This window comes from Lolium rigidum, chromosome 4 (assembly GCF_022539505.1).
Source record: "Lolium rigidum isolate FL_2022 chromosome 4, APGP_CSIRO_Lrig_0.1, whole genome shotgun sequence".
NCBI lineage: Eukaryota > Viridiplantae > Streptophyta > Magnoliopsida > Poales > Poaceae > Lolium > Lolium rigidum.
The window spans coordinates 50,686,690-50,709,459 of record NC_061511.1 but is presented as its reverse complement, the minus strand read 5'-3'; positions in this window follow the sequence as shown (position 1 = coordinate 50,709,459).

Sequence of the window (22,770 nt, the reverse complement as noted above, 5' to 3'; positions counted from 1 at the left end):
GTCTTCTTTAAACAGGGAGGCTGACGTCCTCCGGCTTCTTTGGCCGTCATCCTCTTCTTTGTCTTCAGGCCTTCGTTTAAAGCTACTTTGCTTAGCTCATCCCTGTCCTTTAGCTCCTGACGGAATCTTTGACCCGCCAGCCGACATGCTCTTCCTTCCGGTGCTCCGGTATCTTTCCTTCCCGGTTCCGGCATACCCCTCTTGGGGATACCGGCTTAGCTTACTTAGCCAAATTCCTATCTTTGAGTTCCGGTATAAATATTAAACCGGTATCTTGATGGATAAGACCATCCGGTTTGGCATGCCTTTGGCATACCGGGGGTCATCCCCCCAACATTAGTCCCCGAAGCTGGTATAGTCTGGCGGATTCTATCCAACAGACCATGCCAGGTTCCCATGTTCTTGTATACCGGTTTTATTTATCCGGAACTCTGCTTGGCTCCGGCATCTTTGCCTGAACTCATGCCCTTTTTCTTTGCAAGGCATTCTCTGGCTGCTTATCTTCCGGCATCTTTTTCATTTAACACTTCCTCGGCGAAGTCGAGAATATATCGGGTCCCGCGCCTGTCAGAGACATGCGCACTGTGACTGACGCGCCAGTGTCAGTAGTCACTTCCGTTCGGCTTCCGCGCGCGCATTAATTGATCCACAGCGGATCCCAACCACTTCTCCGGATCCGTGTGTGCTTCCCTGTGGCCCTTCTCTTCCGCGCGTGTATCATCGCGCCACGTGGCGATTCGCGGGGCGAACCGTCGCGGCCCACGGGCTGAACCGCTACGGTTCGGCGGTTTTTCAGCCCACCTCTTTTTCTTTATAAGGGCAAACCGCCCCTTCTCCTTCTTCTTCTTCGCATTCTCTTGTTCCTTGCGCACTGCTGCTCCTCGCTCGCACGCCTCCGCCGCTCCATTTGCTTGCTTAAGTTCCGCCGCCGAGCAAATCCTCGCCAGCTCGCCGCCGGACGCCGCCGGACTTCGCCGCGGGAAGAACTTTTGTGGTGCCTTCTTCTCGGCCGCGACATTGGCGCTCCTTCAAGCTCTTCTCCGCCTCGCCGTCGCCGGACCTCCCTGCCTACAGCAAGCTCGCCCAGACGCCGGCGACCCTCTCCCCTTGCGACTCTGCCGCCCCAGGTTAGGCCTTACTCATCTTTTCTCCTCTTTTGCTTGCAGTTCAGATCTTGAGTTGAAAGCATATTTATTCTTTCCTTTTCTTTGCTTTTTCTCTCCTTCGTAGATCTTCTCGCGGGGGTAGTTCTTGGGGAATTTGTTTTTCCGAGTAGATACCGGAAGCTCTCAAATCCGAATGTCTTCCGAACAATACCTTTCCACTTCCTCCTCCAGTAACCCGGAAGATCCCGCATCTGACGGGGTCAGCGCAGATCTCGTGCAGATGGAAACTGATAGCGCCCAAGAACAAGATGCCGGAAGCTCTAGCCAAGCTTCCGGCGCTGATTTTTCCGAGGTCACCCGCGGAGCCTGGATGGGCTCCAGCGTTAGTCAGTACGAGATCGACTGGTTATACCGGTCCCGGAGGATTCTGGAAGGAGTAACCTGCCGGCTTCCTGGCGGCGAGATTGAACCGGTGCTCGAACCCGGTGAACGCGTTGTCTTTCTCGCTCACTTCGAGCGCGGCTTCGGCCTCCCCGTCTCTTCCTTTTTCCGGGATTTTCTCGATTTCTACAAACTCCAACCTCACCATCTTCCCGGCAACGCCATCTTCTACCTTTCCTGCTATGTCACCTTCATGGAGGCATACATCGGCATTCGTCCCACTCGCGAGACGTTTGCTCGATTCTTCGCCCTTCGGATTAATTCCGTTCAGGGCTTAGACATTCCGAAACCTAAACCCCCCGTACAATGCGGGTCCTGCATCATTGGCTCTCGCCAAGCGAGCCCCTTCTTCAAATTTTCCGGTCTTGAGTCATGCCGGTCATGGCAAGGGACCTTCTTCTACGTTAAGAATAACGGCGCCGCAGATCTCATTGATCTGCCTCCTTTTGATCCGGCGCCGCCCACCAAGACTAACTGGAGCTACAATCCGAAGGAGTCTCACAACGAGACAAACCGGATTATACGCTTCATGAAACAGCGCATGAAGGATACCAACCTCTGCTCTGACGACATCATCCGCACCTTCATTTCGCGCCGGGTGCTTCCTCTTAAGCGCCACGCCCACAAGATGTGCGAGATGTATGGCCCCGGCGATCCTACCAAGATCACCGGCCTCCCTCTCAGCAAGAAGGACGTCGTCCTTAAGGCCAGGCAGATCTGCCAGACCTCCATGCCGGAAGACTGGGAATGGGGCCTCCGGCCTCTTAGCTCCACTAACCCTCCGACCCAAGAAGTAAGAAATTACATAACTCGGGTCGGTTCTCCGGAAGCTTTTATTGCGGCTAACCTCTTCTTTCTTTTTTGTTCTTTCAGGCCAAGGACCGTTTCCCCGGCATCGAATCCGACAAGCGAGGTCGTTGCCGGAAGCGCGGTCTCGACAAGTTCGACCCCGACCCCGTCATCTTCTGGCGTGACTTGAAGATGGGCAGGACCCCAGCCGCGCGCCTTGGCAAAGCTCCACCGGAACCTTCCGGTTCGTCTGATGAATTGACCATCCTTGAGGTAGCTTTTCTTCTATACTTCTCATATTCCTTTGCTATTGTTCTTCTGTAGATGTGCCCTCAGCCAACGTCAACCCACAGGTCCATGAGCATGTGGCGCCGCTGCAGGCCGAGGCAGGTCAAGAGTTTGTGGACAAACTCATGGCCCAGGGCCAGAAGAACAAGACGCCGGCCTCTGATGCCGGCTCAAGCCAAGCTCCTCCTGCCAAGCGCTTCCGGACCGCACCTGTCGCGGGTAAGGTCGTTGCCATGAGGCGCCACAAGGGCAAGCAGATGCCGACGGCCACCGGGTAAGGCTTCTTTTTTCTGCTTGTTCTGTTTTCACCAAGTTCTTTTCCGGTTGCTTTTTTCCCAACCTTCTTCTTTTCTCTCTCTCAGCCCCGCGCTCAAGCTTGGCCCCAGGCCTGAGGGCTCTGTCGGCTCGGCCAGGACCTCGACTCCTCCTCCTCACTCCAGCCCGGCACCATCTGGTGCCGGCAACACCTCTGCCTCCCCTCTGGGGGGCACAACAAGTTCGGGGCGCGCGGCCCCTACACCGCCAGATCCCCGCGCGGAGGAGGACTTTGCCTCCCTGATGCGCGTAGATGTACACGTCCGTTGGGAACCCCAAGAGGAAGGTATGATGCGTATAGAAGCAAGTTTCCCTCAGTATGAAACCAAGGTTTAATCGAACCAGTAGGAGCCAAGAAGCACGTTGAAGGTTGATGGTGGCGAAATGTGATGCGGCGCAACAACGAGGATTCCGGCGCCAACGTGGAATCTGCACAACAAAACCAAAGTACTTTGCCCCAACGAAACAAGTGAGGTTGTCAATCTCACCGGCTTGCTGTAACAAAGGATTAAACGTATCGAGTGGAAGATGTTTGCAAAGAAAACAGTAGAAACACAATTGCGTAGATTGTATGCTATGTAAAGAATAGGACCGGGGTCCACAGTTCACTAGAGGTGTCTCTCCCATAAGATAAAAGCATGTTGGGTGAACAAATTAAAGTCGGGCAATTGACAAATAGAGAAAGGCATAACAATGCATATACATGATATGATAAATATAGTGAGATTTAATTGGGCATTACGACAAAGTACATAGACCGCCATCCAACTGCATCTATGCCTAAAAAGTCCACCTTCGAGGTTATCATCCGAACCCCATTCAGTATTAAGTTGCTAAGCAACAGTACAATTGCATTAAGTATGGTGCGTAATGTAATCGACAACTACATCCTTAGACATAGAATCAATGTTTTATCCCTAGTGGCAACAAGCACATCCACAACCTTAGAACTTTCCGTCACTCGTCCCGCATTTAATGGAGGCATGAACCCACTATCGAGCATAAATACTCCCTCTTGGAGTTAAGAGTACAAACTTGGCCAGAGCCTCTACTAATAACGGAGAGCATGCAAGATCATAAACAACACATAAACAATAGATTGATAATCACCATAATCATAGTACTCTCTATCCATCGGATCCCGACAAACACAACATATAGTATTACATATAGATGATCTTGATCATGTTAGGCAGCTCACAAGATCCAACAATGAAGCACAACAAGGAGAAGACGACCATCTAGCTACCGCTATGGACCCATGGTCCAGGGGTGAACTACTCACTCATCACTCCGGAGGCGATCATGGCGATGAAGAGTCCTCCGGGAGATGAATCCCCTCTCCGGCAGGGTGCCGGAGGCGATCTCCCGAATCCCCCGAGATGGGATTCGCGGCGGCGGCGTCTCTGGAAGGTTTTCCGTATCGTGGCTCTCGGTACTGGGGGTTTCGCGACGGAGACTTTAAGTAGGCGGAAGGTCAACGCGGGGGGCCACACGAGGTGCCCAAGGGGTAGGGCCGCGCGGCCAGGGCCTGGGCCGCGCCGCCCTGTCCCCCGGCTGCCTCGTGGCCCCACTTCGTTATCTCTTCGGTCTTCCGGAAGCTTCGTGCAAAAATAGGACCCCGGGCGAAAGTTTCGTCCAATTCCGAGAATATTTCCTTACTAGGATTTCGAAACCAAAAACAGCAGAAAACAAGAATCGGCTCTTCGGCATCTTGTTAATAGGTTAGTTCCAGTAAAATGCATAAATATGACATATAATGTGCATAAAACATGTAGGTATCATCAATAAAGTAGCATGGAACATAAGAAATTATCGATACGTTGGAGACGTATCAGCATCCCCAAGCTTAGTTCTCGCTCGTCCCGAGCGAGTAAAACGATAACAAAGATAATTTCTGAAGTGACATGCCATCATAATCTTGATCATACTATTTGTAAACATATGTAATGAATGCAGCGATCAAAACAAAGGTAATGACATGAGTAAACAAGTGAATCATATAGCAAAGACTTTTCATGAATAGTACTTCAAGACAAGCATCAATAAGTCTTGCATAAGAGTTAACTCATAAAGCAATAAATCAAAGTAAAGGTGTTGAAGCAACACATAGGAAGATTAAGTTTCAGCGGTTGCTTTCAACTTATAACATGTATATCTCATGGATATTGTCAACATAAAGTAATATAACAAGTGCAATATGCAAGTATGTAGGAATCAATGCACAGTTCACACAAGTGTTTGCTTCTTAAGGTGGAAGAAGATAGGTAAACTGACTCAACAATAAAAGTAAAAGAAAGGTCCTTCAAAGAGGAAAGCATCGATTGCTGTATTTGCGCTAGAGCTTTTATTTTGAAAACATGAAACAATTTTGTCAACGGTAGTAATAGAGCATATGAGTTATGTAAATTATATCTTACAAGTTGCAAGCCTCATGCATAGTATACTAATAGTGTCCGCACCTCGTCCTACTTAGCTTGGACTACCGGATCTTCGCATGCCATGTTTCAACCAAGTGTCACAAAGGGGTACCTCCATGCCGCCTGTACAAAGGTCTAAGGAGAAAGCTCGCATTTTGGATTTCTCGCTTTTGATTATTCTCAACTTAGACATCCATACCGGGACAACATGGACAACAGATAATGGACTCCTCTTAAATGCATAAGCATGTAGCAACAATTATTATTCTCATATGAGATTGAGGATATATGTCCAAAACTGAAACTTCAACCATGATTCATGGCTTTAGTTAGCGGCCCAATGTTCTTCTCTAACAATTTTGCATGCTCCAACCACTAAAATGATAGATCCTTCAGTACAAGACGGACATGCATAGCAACTCACATGATATTCAACAATAGTTGATGGCGTTCCCCGTAAGCATGGTTATCGCACAACAAGCAACTTAATAAAATATAAAGTGCATAAGTACATATTCAATACTACGATAGTTTTTAAGGCTATTTTGTCCCATGAGCTATATATTGCAAAGGTGAGTGATGGAATTTTAAAGGTAGCACTCAAGCAATTTACTTTGGAATGGCGAAGAAATACCATGTAGTAGGTAGGTATGGTGGACACAAATGGCATAGTGGTTGGCTCAAGGATTTTGGATGCATGAGAAGTATTCCCTCTCGATACAAGGTTTAGGCTAGCAAGGTTATTTGAAGCAAACTCAAGGATGAACAAGTGCAGCAAAACTCACATAAAAGACATATTGTAAACATTATAAGACTCTACACCGTCTTCCTTGTTGTTCAAAACTCAATACTAGATATTATCTAGACCTTAGAGAGACCAAATATGCAAATCAAATTTTAGCAAGCTCTATGTATTTCTTCATTAATGGGTGCAAAGCATATAATGCAAGAGCTTAAACATGAGCACAACAATTGCAAAGTATCACATTATCCAAGACATTTTAGAATTACTACATGTAGCATTTTCCAATTCCAACCATATAACAATTTAACGAAGAAGAAACTTCGCCTTGAACATTATGAGTAAAGCCTAAGGACATATGTGTCCATATGCAACAGCGGAGCGTGTCTCTCTCCCACAAGGTGAATGCTAGGATCCATCTTATTCAAACAAAAACAAAAACAAAAACAAACCGACGCTCCAAGTAAAGAACACAAGATGTGATTGAATAAAAATATAGTTTCAGGGGAGGAACCTGATGATGTTGTCGATGAAGAAGGGGATGCCTTGGGCATCCCCAAGCTTAGACGCTTGAGTCTTCTTAAAATATGCAGGGGTGAACCACGGGGGCATCCCCAAGCTTAGAGCTTTCACTTCTCTTGATCATAGTATATCATTTTCCTCTCTTGACCCTTGAAAACTTCCTTCACACCAAACTTCAAGCAAACTCATTAGAGGGTTAGTGCACAATTAATAATTCACACATTCAGAGGTGACACAATCATTCTTTTCACTTATGGACATTGCATAAAGCTACTGGACATTAATGGATCAAAGAAATGAATCCAACATAGCAAAAGAGGCAATGCGAAATAAAAGGCAGAATCTGTCAAAAACAGAACAGTCCGTAAAGACGAATTTAAAGCTGGCACCAGACTTGCTCAAATGGAAAAACTCAAAACTAATGAAAGTTGCGTACATATCTGAGGATCACGCTCGTAAATTGGCAGATTTTTTCGAATTTTCTACAGAGAACTGTGCCCAGATTCGTGACAGACAGCAATGCTGTTTCTGCGCAGCGATCCCAAAATATAACATCAACTTTGACATAGAAACTTTACTTGGCACAAAAACATGATAAGGAGAGGTTGCTACAGTAGTAAACAACTTCCAAGACTCAACAAAACAAAAAATTGCTGTAGTAAAAACATGGGTTGTCTCCCATAAGCGCTTTTCTTTAACGCCTTTCAGCTAGGCGCAGAAAGTGCAAATCAAGTAACATCAAGAGTAGAAGCATCAACATCATTACCAGGGGTGTTGGGAGTTTTCTCAACAATGCATTGTATCTGGTCTATATAAGTAACTCCTCTCTCATTGCTCCTAGGCTTACTATTCTCATCAAACAAATTTTCAGGAACAAGCCAAGCATAGTTATTTTCCAAAGCTTCATGCATCCCTAGTAGTTTACTAGGTATTGGCGCTTTAATTTCCCTACCATCATTAACATTATTAGTATACTTAATTCTATCCATATCCATCTTTTCAAGTATTTGTTTAAAATTAGGAAAGAAACCAAGCCTCTTATGCTTAATAAAAACTTTTCTAGCTTCTTTAACTATATCCTCAAATTCTCTAACAAGGACTTTTAAAACAAAATTTCTCTTTTCCCCCATCTCCATATCCGAAAGTGTAAGAAACATATGTTGTATTATGGGATTGAGATTAACAAATCTAGTTTCTAACATGTGTATCAAACAGGCAGAAGCACTTTCATAAGTAGGAGCAGTTTTTAATAATGGTATATCTTCAAAATCTTCATCCATACTAACATGGGTGAAAAATTCTTCTATATTATCTCTTCCAATGATACACCCTCGTCCTACCGGTATCTCTTCCAAAGTAAACTTAGGATTAAGCATGATGAAATAAGCAAAAGTAAACTAGGCAAACAAAGTAAAGATAAGTAACTAATTTTTTGTGTTTTTGATATAGAGAGCAAGACAGTAAATAAAGTAAAACTAGCAACTAATTTTTTTGTGTTTTGTTTAGGTGCAGCAAACAAAGTAGTAAATAAAATAAAGCAAGACAAAAACAAAGTAAAGAGATTGAGAAGTGGAGACTCCCCTTGCAGCGTGTCTTGATCTCCTCGGCAACGGCGCCAGAAAACAGGCTTGATGCGCGTAGATGTACACGTCCGTTGGGAACCCCAAGAGGAAGGTATGATGCGTATAGAAGCAAGTTTCCCTCAGTATGAAACCAAGGTTTAATCGAACCAGTAGGAGCCAAGAAGCACGTTGAAGGTTGATGGTGGCGAAATGTGATGCGGCGCAACAACAGGGATTCCGGCGCCAACGTGGAATCCGCACAACAAAACCAAAGTACTTTGCCCCAACGAAACAAAGTGAGGTTGTCAATCTCACCGGCTTGCCGTAACAAAGGATTAAACGTATCGAGTGGAAGATGTTTGCAAAGAAAACAAGTAAAACACAATTGCGATAGATTGTATGCTATGTAAAGAATAGGACCGGGGTCCACAGTTCACTAGAGGTGTTTCTCCCATAAGATAAAAGCATGTTGGGTGAACAAATTACAGTCGGGCAATTGACAAATAGAGAAAGGCATAACAATGCATATACATGATATGATAAATATAGTGAGATTTAATTGGGCATTACGACAAAGTACATAGACCGCCATCCAACCGCATCTATGCCTAAAAAGTCCACCTTCGAGGTTATCATCCGAACCCCATTCGGTATTAAGTTGCTAAGCAACAGACAATTGCATTAAGTATGGTGCGTAATGTAATCGACAACTACATCCTTAGACATAGAATCAATGTTTTATCCCTAGTGGCAATAGCACATCCACAACCTTAGAACTTTTCGTCACATCGTCCCGCATTTAATGGAGGCATGAACCCACTATCGAGCATAAATACTCCCTCTTGGAGTTAAGAGTACAAACTTGGCCAGAGCCTCTACTAATAACGGAGAGCATGCAAGATCATAAACAACACATAAACAATAGATTGATAATCACCATAATCATAGTACTCTCTATCCATCGGATCCCGACAAACACAACATATAGTATTACATATAGATGATCTTGATCATGTTAGGCAGCTCACAAGATCCAACAATGAAGCACAACAAGGAGAAGATGACCATCTAGCTACTCGCTATGGACCCATGGTCCAGGGGTGAACTACTCACTCATCACTCCGGAGGCGATCATGGCGATGAAGAGTCCTCCGGGAGATGAATCCCCTCTCCGGCAGGGTGCCGGAGGCGATCTCCCGAATCCCCCGAGATGGGATTCGCGGCGGCGGCGTCTCTGGAAGGTTTTCCGTATCGTGGCTCTCGGTACTGGGGGTTTCGCGACGGAGACTTTAAGTAGGCGGAAGGTCAACGCGGGGGGCCACACGAGGTGCCCAGGGGGTAGGGCCGCGTGGCCAGGGCCAGGGCCGCGCCGCCCTGTCCCCTGGCTGCCTCGTGGCCCCACTTCGTTATCTCTTCGGTCTTCTGGAAGCTTCGTGCAAAAATAGGACCCTGGGCGAAAGTTTCGTCCAATTCCGAGAATATTTCCTTACTAGGATTTCTGAAACCAAAAACGACGAAAACAAAGAACTGGCTCTTCGGCATCTTGTTAATAGGTTAGTTCCAGAAAATGCATAAATATGACATATAATGTGCATAAAACATGTAGGTATCATCAATAAAGTAGCATGGAACATAAGAAATTATCGATACGTTGGAGACGTATCACTCCCCTCCAGAGACCGAAGACACCGGCGCCAGCAACATGGGCGCCGGAAAAGAACCTGCCGGGCGGGCGGAACCTTCTGTTCCTCCCGTCCCTGAAAAGAAGAAAAGGAAGAAAACGTCCTCCAAGACCGCGCCGGAAGCTTCCGCGCCGGAAACTTCAGCACCGCCGCCGCCACCGGAAACCTCTGCTCCTGAGGCAACCGGGCCCACGCCAACGCCTCCATCGACCCAAGGAGCTTCTGCAACCGCGCCTAAGCCGCCGCCGGCGTCCCTCAAAATCACGGACTATCTCAAGCCGGGGGCGTCCCGCGGAAAGGCCACGGATGGCAGTGCCTCAAGCGGCTCGCAGCCCTTAGTGCTGCACGCCGGGCCTGCCGCCATGGTGGTCCAAGACAAACCTTCCGGCCTCTTGGGCCGGATCGTTGAGCTTAAGCGCGGGGGCCAAGACTTGGGGCCTCTCCTCCCTTATGCCCAGCGCTGGAACGATGCGGACATCTCCGCAGCTACCCGCGGCTTGGGGAAGGACCGCCTCCCATCGCCAGATCCTGCCGGCCCTCGCTCTACTGAAGAACACTTCTCGCGCCTCAAGCGTGCCGTGAAGGAGTTCGACAGCGCGTGGTACGACGCCACCGCCAACGTGGTGGTAAGTTTTATCAACTCTCTTGTAAATTTTCTTGATGCCGATTTTCTTCTTTCCGGATCCTGTCTATCCTCCCAGTCTCCGAGTTTTGGGTTTAGAGTGCAACTCTTAGCGCAAAACTTTCTTTTAAAGAATTTCCGAAACCGGCATCTTTCTTACCGCAAACTCCCAGTCCCCGAGTTTTGGGTTGAGAGCTTGCTCTCAGCGCAAAACTCTCTTTTAACAGATGCCGCAAACTCCCAGTCCCCGAGTTTTGGGTTGAGAGCTTGCTCTCAGCGCAAAACTCTCTTTTAACAGATGCCGCAAACTCCCAGTCCCCGAGTTTTGGGTTGAGAGCTCGCTCTTAGCGCAAAACTTACTAGAAACGCATGAAACCGGCATAACCAGTCCCCGAGTTTCGGGTTAAAATCCTTTGTTCTTTGCTAACATCATTTCCTTAAACAGAGCACGGCCGACGCCCGGAAGGCTCTCTTTGAGGAGCTTCTATGGGAGCACCGGAGCCTTGCTGAAGCACATAGCCAGTGCCAAGGTAATCTCTCGTGCCTTCGGCATCTTTTTACCGGAAAGTTTTCTTTTCTTTGTTACTTACAAGTTTTTCCATGCAACAGCTATTCCGGAAGCCTCCATTGAGGCCCTCAAAGCCCAGATTGCCACACTCCAAGGTACAACTTCTATCTTTTCGGTTAACTTGCTTCTCTATGCCTCATCTGTCTTTGTGTTTTTTGCTAACATCTTCTTTTCCGGCTTCAGCTGAAAAGAAGCAGCTCATCCGGGATCACCAGAAGGCCCTGGAGGCCCAGAAGGAGATTTCCAGAGAGCTCAAGGATCAGGCTATTCAGGCCGGAGTCCGGCATGCTGAGGAGCTGAAGGCCGCTGAAGCTGCCGCGGAGGCCAGGCTTAACGAGGCGCTGGAGGATGCCGGCAACGCCAATGTGGTGTTGCAGGCAGAGCTGGAAGAGGGCGCCAAGGCGCTAAAAGCAGCCGAGGGCAAAGCCGCAAAAGCGCACAAGGCTGCCGCGGAGGAGGCCAAGAAGGCCCAGAAAGCAGCCGAGGGCGAAGTTGCGCGGCTGAAAGCGGAACAGAAGGAGTACGACCTTCTGGTCACGCGTACTAACGCGCTTGCCCTTCGTATGTTTCTCCTTTTCTCTTTTCCGGTTTCTGCTTACAAGCTATTCATTCCGGTATCATATACTTAGCTTTCGTTTGTTTCGTAGGGCTCTTTCCGGACTCCCAGGCCCATGCCATAAAGAAGGTTGCGGAACACCGGGCGCAGCAGGCCGGCAACAACTTGGGTGCACCTTGGGATCCCTATGATCACTTGGTTGCTTTAAACGCCCGGGTCTCGCACATGCGCTCGGTGGACCAGAATCTTTCCGACATCCCTGAGGTGGCCTCCCAGCTCTTCAAGACCCTCTGGCCCGGCGAAGTGGTGCCCGACACCTTCTCCCTTATCAGCGATCGCTTGAAAGGTGCCTGCCGGCGGATCCGGGAGTGGCAGTGCTCTGCTGCCCGTGCCGGAGCGGACTCAGCGCTCCGCATTGCCTGCTCCTGGTATCCGGAGCTGGATCTGGACGCTTTCGTCGGCGTGCGTGAGGGTGCTCCTACTGATGTGGACCCGGTTCTTACCGCTAAGCGGCAGGACCGCGCGTACCACATCGCGGAGTACGCTGAGATGCGCACCTTCATCCCCCCTCCTGAAGATGTCAAAGATTATCTGAGCGAGGAGGAGGAAGATGAAGGCGAGGACGTGCCACCGCCAACTCCTGATGCCGGCGCTGCTCCCCCGGAAGCTCCTGCTGCCTGACTTTGTCTCACCTGTTCCTGGTTACTTTGTCACAAAACTTGTTAAATTCTACCCCGGTATGCCGGGGTTTATGATGTAAGATAAAACTTAACCTTTTGGTTTGTGCCGCAACATTCTATGCCGGTAAGCTGTACCGGTAACTTATTAAGTTATGTTTGTCTTAAGATATTTGCTTGTTGAGTTGCTTTTTCTTGCACTTGCAATGATTCCGAAATTGTTTCCGCATCCAATTGATGCATACTTGGCTCTTTTGCCTTGGCTTTGCCTACCTTCTCTGGGCATTTTTGGCGTATGAGCACAAAGTTCTTTTACCAAGCAAGCATTTTCTTGAACTTAGAAATAACTCGAAATTTTTGCCAAAAACCGGTATAACCGGGGTTAGTTAAACTTTTCCGGATTGTTCTTTACTGCTCTCTCTTTCCGCCGTTCATGTGCTTATCCCCTACCGGTTTATCTTGCTTGCCATGAAGCCAAGTTATGGACAACAGCATAGTCGAAGACTCCGGTATGGTCTAGCACATTACTAAACCGGAAAGAAAAAACATTCAATAAGCAACCGGTAACAGAAAAAATAAACATGTTTCATGCAACTTAGTAAGGGTAGTCCCCGAGATTCATTCGAAGTTCCGACATCTTTTTATTCATAGCAATTAAGGTACAAAAAAGGAACTCTTACAGCACCACTTCAAGAGTAGAAAGGGCGCAACAAAGCTACATTCCAAGGGCGTTTGGTCTCCTCTCCTGACTTGTCCGCCTTTCCTTTCTTCCATTCCTGTGCATCAATTAGGTAATAGGCATCATTGTGGAGAGCCTTGCTCACAATGAAAGGTCCTTCCCATGGAGGGGAAAGTTTGTGCCGGCCTTCAGTGCGCTGCACCAGGCGTAGCACCAGGTCCCCTTCTCGGAACACTCTTGGGTTAACCTTCCGGCTATGATAGCGTCTGAGGTTTTGCTGATAAATGGCTGTTCTTGCCAGAGCTAGTTCTCTTGCTTCTTCTAGCAAGTCCACATCATTTTCCCGGGCCTCCTTTACCTCTTCTTCGGTATAGAGCTGCACCCTTGGGGAATCATGGAGAATGTCGGTTGGTATGACCGCTTCTGCTCCATAAACCATGAAGAATGGCGTGTATCCGGTAGACCGGTTCGGAGTTGTTCTTAGACTCCACAAAGACCGACGGTAGCTCATCGATCTAACATCCCGGCAATTTTTCCATTGCATCAATGAGTCTTGGTTTGATACCGGAAAGTACCAAAGCATTCGTTCTTTCAACTTGGCCATTGCCCTGTGGGTGCGCCACTGAGCACAAATCCAACCGGATGTTCTTGTCTTCACAAAATCGTTTGAACTCTCCTTGAGCAAAGTTCGTGCCATTGTCAGTTATGATACTGTGCGGGTATCCATACCGCAGAATTATATCTTTTAGGAACTTTACCGCTGTGTGGCCATTGATGACCCACAAGTATAGGGGATCGCAACAGTCTTCGAGGGAAGTATTACCCAATTTATTGATTCGACACAAGGGGAGACAAAGAATACTTGTAAGCCTTAACAGCGGAGTTGTCAATTCAGCTGCACCTGGAAACGGACTTGCTCGCAAGAGTTTATCGAGTAGTAACGGTTTTATGGCAGTGGAAATAACGAAATAACAGCAGCGGTGAAATAAAGACAGCAGTAGTGATTATAGTAAACAGCGGGATTAAAATATCGTAGGCACGGGGACGGATTTAACGGGCGTTGCATGGATGAGAGAAACTCATGTAACAATCAAAGCATGGGCATTTGCAGATAATAATAAAACGGTATCCAAGTACTAATCAATCAATAGGCATGTGTTCCATATTTAGTCGTACGTGCTCGCAATGAGAAACTTGCACAACATCTTCTCGTCCTACCAGCAGGTGGCATGCAGGGCCTCTAGGGAAACTACTCGGATATTAAGGTACTCCTTTTAATAAAGTACCGGAGCAAAGCATTAACACTCCGTGAACACATGTGATCCTCACATCACTACCATCCCCTCCGGTTGTCCCGATTTCTGTCACTTCGGGGCCATTGGTTCCGGACAGCGACATGTGTATACAACTTGCAGGTAAGATCATAAACAACGAATATCTTCATGGATCAATAACATGTTCAGATCTGAGATCATGGCACTCGGGCCCTAGTGACAAGCATTAAGCATAACAAGTTGCAACAATATCATAAAAGTGACATCTACGGATACTAGGCACTATGCCCTAACAATATTATGACTATTACATGACCAATCTCATCCAATCCCTACCATCCCCTTCAGCCTACGGCGGGGGAATTACTCACACATGGATGGGGGAAACATTGCTGGTCGATGGAGAGGCGTTGGCGGTGATGGCGGTGAAGATCTCCTCCGATTCCCCGTCCCGGCGGAGTGCCAGAACGGAGACTTCTGGCTCCCGCGACGGAGTTTCGCGATGTGGCGGCTCTCGGAGGGTTTCCGGCGACTTCGACTTCTCCCCGTGCGTTTTCGGGTCGAAACCAATAAGTAGTCCGAAGGGGCGTCGGAGGCCGGCCGAGGGGGCCACACCATAGGGCCGCGCGGGCCCCCACGGGCCGCGCCGCCATATGGTGTGGGGCCCTCGGGCCTCCACCTCCTTTGCCCTTCCGGCTCCGTCAATATTTTGGTAAAATAGGGCCATCCGAAGAAATTCCGAGGATTTTCCCGAAAGTTGGATTTCTGCACAAAAACGAGACACCGGAGCGGTTCTGCCGAAAACAGCGTTAGTCCGTGTTAGTTGTATCCAAAATACACAAATTAGAGGCAAAACAATAGCAAAAGTGTTCGGTAAAGTAGATACGTTTTGGACGTATCAACTCCCCCAAGCTTAGCTTATTGCTTGTCCTCAAGCAATTCGATTAACAACTGAGCGATAAAAGAACTTTCACGAACACATTTGCTCATATGATGTATATATTCTCATGCTATGGCTAATACTTAAGCAGTTCATAATAAGATACATGCAAATAAGATCATCCAACAGCTATGTCAATCATGGAGAGGTACCAACAATTAATAATAAGCACCATGAAGCATGTATATAAGCAGGATTGCAATGTTCATAAGAGAATATGATAAAGTGGTATCTCGCTTGCTCGTATTTGATCGGCAAAACATAAATGCCGAGGCACCTCTTGAGTTCATAGAAGGACTAGAAGTAGTGATTGTCAAAGATAAAAGCATCAAAGTTATACCACAATCAATATATTTTGAGACAAGCATATTATACTAAGAATGACAGTTGTGCTCTCAAGATAGTACTCAAAGAAAGAATGGAGACACAACATAAAAGTAAAAGATTGACCCTTCGCAGAGGGAAGCAGGGATTAACATGCGCTAGAGCTTTTCATTTGTAAAGCAGGAGTAAAATTATTTTGAGAGGTGTTTGTTGTTGTCAACGAATGGTAATGGGTACACTAACTACCTCATCAACCGGACTCACAAGAGCGGCTCCCATTTATTTATTTTTGGTTGGCACTCCTTCCCACCTTTCTTTCACAAACCATGGCTAACCGAATCCTCGGGTGCCGACCAACAATCACATACCATGAAGGAGTGCCTTTTTATTTAAGTTTTATTATGATGATGACACTCCCCCCAACCTTTGCTTACACAAGCCATGGCTAACCGAATCCTTCGGGTGCCGTCCAACAATCACAAACCATGGAGGAGTGTCTATTTAAATTAATTAATTCGGGACTCGGGAATCCCATTGCCAGCTCTTTTTGCAAAATTATTGGATAAGCGGATGTGCCACTAGTCCATATGAGAGTCCGTCAAAAGTAAATGACAAGGTTGAAAGCTAAACACCACATACTTCCTCATGAGCTATGAAACATTAACACAAATTGAGAAGCATTTTGAAGGTTTTAAAGGTAGCGCATGAGAATTTACTTGGAATGGTTTGAAATGCCATGCATAGGTATTTATGGTGGACACTTTTGGAACAACTTGGTTTTCAGGTGTTTGGAAGCACGAGCGGCGATACCGCTCAGTACAAGTGAAGGCTAGCAAAAGACTAGGGAGCGACAAATCAAAAGAGCGATGACTCGTCATAATCATGCTTGCGGCAAAATAAATTAACGGAGGCATAAAAGTGATACAAGAACTACGAAGCAATATAAATCATCGAGGCTTAATTGACTTTTTGTTCAGTCATATGCATGCGTGAGCATGTGCCAAGTCGATATAAATGAATTATTCAGAGGAGGATACCACAATGTCATACTTACTTATGAATAAAACAATGCAAGCAAATATCCATGACATGCTACTCATATTAATAAATTGGAACTAAACATGAGAGATCATGAGCTACTAGACTTTCTCAAATGACATATACCTCACATGAACCAACTAAGCATGCTCATATGGATGAGTATATGTACAAAAATGAAAGCAAATAGAGTTCATACCAGCCTCTCACCACAATCAGATTGTCGTAGATCGTCATTATTGCCTTTTCACTTGTGTAGCTTGGATAATATGAAATGAAAAACCACGCTCCAGCCACCGAAGACCATTGAACTCATGATGAACTTTACAAACCAAAGAAGAACAGCAAATATTTTTGGTGTTTTCGAATTAGAAACAAGCACGAAAGAAAACAAGCAAACAAAGCAAAATCTTTTTGGGTTTTCTTATAGCAAACTAACGATAGCAAATAAAGCAAACTAAGAGCAAGGTACCAAATAAACAAATGGTGAAGAGAAACAACAGAAATATTTTTGGTCTTTTTGTGTTTTAAGAAAGAAACAAAGCGAAAACAAAAGAATGCAAACTAACAGAAACACAGAAAAGCAGGATGACAGAAATCTGCCAAATCCTGACAGCAGTACAGAAATCGAAATTAACAAAAATCTTCCATTGCTCAGACCAAAAAGTGTTCAACTAATGAAAGTTAGATAACAACCTGGGGAACATGCTCAAAAATTGGCAACTCAAAATAACGTTCTGGCTGTGCGTACGAATTTTTTTGGTAACAGCACAGAATCTGTTTTTGGACAGCACTTCCCCAAATATCATCTCCCTCTCATTAGAAAACCACTCTAGAGACTAAACAAGTATGTACAAGTATCCAGCAATCATAATATGCAAAGAATGAGTGATGCCGGTATACCTCCCCCCAAGCTTAGGCTTTTGGCCTAAGTGGAGTTCATTCCCACGGTCCCCATGAAGTGGTGTCTTCGTAGTATGACGAAGAACGACCCGGTTCCATGTATGTGCTGGAGGAAACGTCGGGGTACGTGACGGTGTAGTCGTAGGAGGGCTCGGCGCTCTCGGAGTCATGTTGCTGGTGGAATTCTTGTATCTTCATATGTTCCTCCACCACCTCCTTAGTGAGCGACCATGATTGCTCGTCAATATTGAACAAACCTGGCTGGGGAAGAGGGATTTCCTTCTCATTCCCATCAGCAAACAACATTCTATAAACCATATTATCTATAGTGGAGTCAGTAGTAACAAAACGATGGCTCTTCATAGCAGCAATATCTAATTTCCTAGGGGTTAATGGTACATCATTAGAATCAAGAGGAATATCTAGATGTGTTAAAATGCGCAGTGCAATAGTTCCTCCAAAATAGGCCCCCTGCTAGACAGGCGGCGAGCAATAAGAGAACCAAGATGATAAGGTGTCTCTCCAGTAAGTGCAACATTCAAGAAAGCAAGATGGTAGCTAGAGATGTTACTAGTATTTTCTCTACCCAAAATGCTAGTACCAATGTAATATGCGAAATATTTAATAGCGGGGAGTTGAATGTTTCTTATCTTCCCTCGCTGGATGGTGCGGCAATCATCTCCGGTGATCCCTCGGTAAAGCTCCAACAAGTCCCGGGGGTTGTCATCAATCCTCCTTGCTGTACCTACAGGGGCAATACCCAATGCACAACAAAATTCTTCCAGTTTCATGGTAACAGGAATATCATAAATTTTGAATGCGACTGTCGGCTCATATTCCGTGTTGTGGAACTTGAAGCTCTCAACGAAAATTTTGGTGAGCCTATAATATTGTCCCCTCTCGTCTCCCACGTAGGTGGCTAGGCCTGCCCTGTTGACGAGGGTGAAGAAGTCATCCAATATCCCTGCATTGGTCAGAAACTCATAACAAGGGAAGGATGAAGCATTAGGAGCCCCATGGTCCTCCTCGGGCGCGAAGCTAGGCGCGATGACATCCTCATTGTAGGATCGCCTAATTTGAGTAGACGCCCTTGAGGGCCTACCGGTGCTCGGTTGTTGCTTTCTTGAACAACTCTCCAAACTTGAATTTCTTCATCTTCCCTTTCTGAAATTTTCAACAATCATTATAAAATTAGATTTCAAGGTGTGTAATTGAAGGGAACTACTATAGGAACTTGCTAGAGTACTACACATGCATCAAAACTAATTTCTACCACTTAGAACAAGCATGCAAGCCCACTAAACATGTTATCTACAGCAGCAAAATATTCAATATATACTCAACCAAATGAAATTCTAATTGGACAATCAAAGGAGTCACATACCAAGGAGTAAATGTGCCAAATTTCAGACAGAAATCTGGGCTGAGCAAGGAGATCGAAAAATCGCGAGTTCTTGAGCAGAAACACGAGTGAGAGGAACTTGGTACGAGCTTTTTCGGGAGAGAGAAGGTGCTGGGAGGAAGAGATGGTGTAGTGGGGCAAGGGGTGGCCCACACCACATGGTGGCGCGGCCCCCTTGCTGGCCGCGCCGGCCTATGGTGTGGCACCCCCTGGTGCCCCACAGGTCATCCTCTGGGTGCTCCCGGGTGCCTCGTCGAAAAATAGGACCAACGGTATAATTTTTGTAATTTTTAGAGAACTTTAAAAAATGCACATTTCTGGGTATTAAATTAATGATTACTACGCAGGAAAATGATTTCTAAAATCTTAAATGACTAAAGCATATTGCAAAACAAAAGTGCTACAGCAAATAAAATAGGTGGAAGGAGAAAGAAAGAAAGAAGTGTTGTTTAGCTCTTTTATGCAATAAAATATACTTGTTAACAAGGTTGATCAAGTCTTGCTATCAAATAAATTTTATATGACATAAGAAGAAATAAACCTCAAATCAATCATGTTACCTTATATTGAATTGATATGGATCCAATCACAAGAGTTTGATATTCTTCTTTAGGCTCATATATAGGACAATCAATGGATCCCACTTTGATAGTTTTCACATTAAAAATTGTATTGACTCCACATACTTTATCAATCCTCTTGGGAAAATAAACAGGTGTGTTCCTTACCATCAACATTGAAAGTAACCATGCCTTTATTGCAATCAATAATAGCCCTGCAGATATTAAGAAAGGGTCTTCCAAGAATAATGGACATATTATCATCTTCAGGCATTTCCAACACAACGAAGTCAGTTAATATCAAGCAATGCTGAGTAACTTGAACAGGAACATTTTCACATAAACCAACAGGAATAGCAGTAGATTTATCAGCCATTTGCAAAGATATATCAGTAGGTATCAATTTATCTAAATCAAGTCTCTTATAAAGAGAAAAATGCATCACACTCACACCTGCTCCCAAATCACATAGAGCAGTTCTAACATAATTATTCTTGATGGAACAAGGAATAGTCGGTATACCTGGGTCGCCCAACTTCTTTGGAATCTTACCATTGAAGGAGTAATTAGCAAGCATAGTTGAAATTTCCTCATTGGGGACTTTCCTTTTGTTAGTAACAATATCTTTCATATACTTTGAATAAGGAGGCAATTTAATAGCATCGATCAAAGGGATTTGCAAAAATAAAGGTTTCATCCAATCACAAAATTTATTATAATGTTCCTCCTCCTTTGATTTTAGTTTCTTAGCAGGAAAAGGCATTTGCTTTTGAACCCAAGGTTCTCTTTCATTACCATGTTTCTTTGTAATAAAATCTTCTTTAGTGTACTTTTTATTTTTAGCATGCTTTTCAGGTTCTTTTTCAACTTCTTCTTTATCAGGAGTATCATTCTTATCATTATCTTCCTCATGTTCATTACCACTTTCAGTTTCAGCATCAGAAATAGAAATACTATTAGGATCATTAACAGGTTCAGAGGATTCTACAACATTCTTATGTTTCTTTTTCTTTTTCTTAGATGGAGCACTAGTTTTAATTAGTTGAGAATCTTGTTCAATTCTTTTGGGATGCCCTTCAGGATATAGAGGATCCTGGGTAGAAACACCACCTCTAGTTGTTACTTCACAAGCATGTTTTTCTTTAGAATTATTTCCCAACAAGTCATTTTGCACTTTGGTAAGTTGATCAATTTGAGTTTGAACCATTTGAAAATGTTTAACAAGTATCTTAACATCATTGGAGGTTCTCTCCACAATACCATGCAATTCACTAATAGCTCGGGAATTTTCCATTAAATGATTCTCTACTCTCATATTAAAGTTTTCTTGCTTAACAATATAATTATCAAATTCATCTAAGCATTGAGCAGGAGATTTTGAATACGGAATATCTTCCCTAGTAAAGTGTTGAAGCGAGTGTACCTCAATCATGGATGAAGGGGGAATTGTCTCACATATATCTTCTATAGGAGGTAAATTCTTCACATCTTCGGGTTTAATACCCTTCTCTTTAAGAGACTTCTTGGCTTCCCTCATATCTTCATCATTCAATTTAATCATACCCCTCTTCTTCACTATCGGTGTCGGGGTTGGTTCAGGTGTAGACCAATCATCATGATTCCGGCCTATTTTAGCCAATAATTCTTCGACGTACGTCCGGAGTTCTTTTCCTGAAAACACAACCAGCACAACTATCCAGGTATGCCCTAGACTCAATAGTTAGTCCACTATAAAATATATCAAGTAAATCATGCTTTTCCAAATCATGGTCAGGCTGAGCTCTAATAAGAGAGCAAAATCTAGCCCAAGCCTCAGGCAATTTCTCTCCATCTTCCTGGTCAAAATTATAAATTCTCTGCAAAGCAGCATGTTGAGCACTAGCAGGAAAGTATTTACGAAAGAAAACATCACGCAAGTCAGTTGGACTTTTAATAGAACCAGGAGGCAAATTATTATACCAAGTTTTAGCATCATCCGTTAATGAGAAAGGAAAAATTTTAGCGACAAAATAAGTACGCATCTTGACATCATCAGAAAACACGCCACTAAGAGTAGATAACTCAGTCAAGTGTTCAACAAGCACTTTCTTTTTCAGTACCACAAAAGGGTGTTTTCTCAACAATAGCTATATGAGATAGATCAAGAGAAAAATCATAATCTTTATCCCTAATGTTTATAGGAGATGTGGCAAATTTAGGATCGGGAGATGGTGTATATCTAACGACATGTTCCGCAAGCAACTTTTTAATTTTTCTTGCATCAGTAGTAGCCTTGCATTTTTCAATAAAATCATTATCAAGCTCTACATAATCTTCATCAAGATCATCACTAGAATATTCAACGGACTCGAGTGAATTAACGGGTTTAGCAAGCATTAGGAGTTTCGGTATTTTCAATTTGTCTAGACTTAGCAATTGTAGCATCTAGAAAAGATCCCAATGAACCACTATCATCAAGCACAGTGAGAAACATTATCAATATTATGAGAATTTTCAGATTCGAATAGAAGTACCAAGACGCGAAGCATGTGGCGGTGAAACAAGTTTATCAATCACAGAGGGTGAATCAAGAGCAAGCAGAGATACTCGCAGTTGTACCTTTTCTTGTAGTGGATGGTAATATGGCGATCTTAGTATCGCGAGGTTTACCCATAATGGAGAATTTGCAGCGAACAATATCAATCCAAGTGAACTTCCAAATAAAGCTATGCTCCCCGGCAACGGCGCCATAAAATAGTCTTGATGACCCACAAGTATAGGGGATCGCAACGAGTCTTCGAGGGAAGTATTACCCAATTTATTGATTCGACACAAGGGGAGACAAAGAATACTTGTAAGCCTTAACAGATGGAGTTGTCAATTCAGCTGCACACTGAAACAGACTTGCTCGCAAGAGTTTATCAGTAGTAACAGTTTTATGGCAGTGGAAATAACGAAATAACAGCAGCGGTGAAATAAAGACAGCAGTAGTGATTATAGTAAACAGCAGGATTAAAATACTGTAGGCACAGGGACGGATTTAACGGGCGTTGCATGGATGAGAGAAACTCATGTAACAATCAAAGCATGGGCATTTGCGGATAATAATAAAACGGTATCCAAGTACTAATCAATCAATAGGCATGTGTTCCATATTTAGTCGTACGTGCTCGCAATGAGAAACTTGCACAACATCTTCGTCCTACCAGCCGGTGGCAGCCGGGCCTCTAGGGAAACTATCTGGATATTAAGGTACTCCTTTTAATAAAGTACCGGAGCAAAGCATTAACACTCCGTGAACACATGTGATCCTCACATCACTACCATCCCCTCCGGTTGTCCCGATTCTCGTCACTTCGGGGCCATTGGTTCCGGACAGCG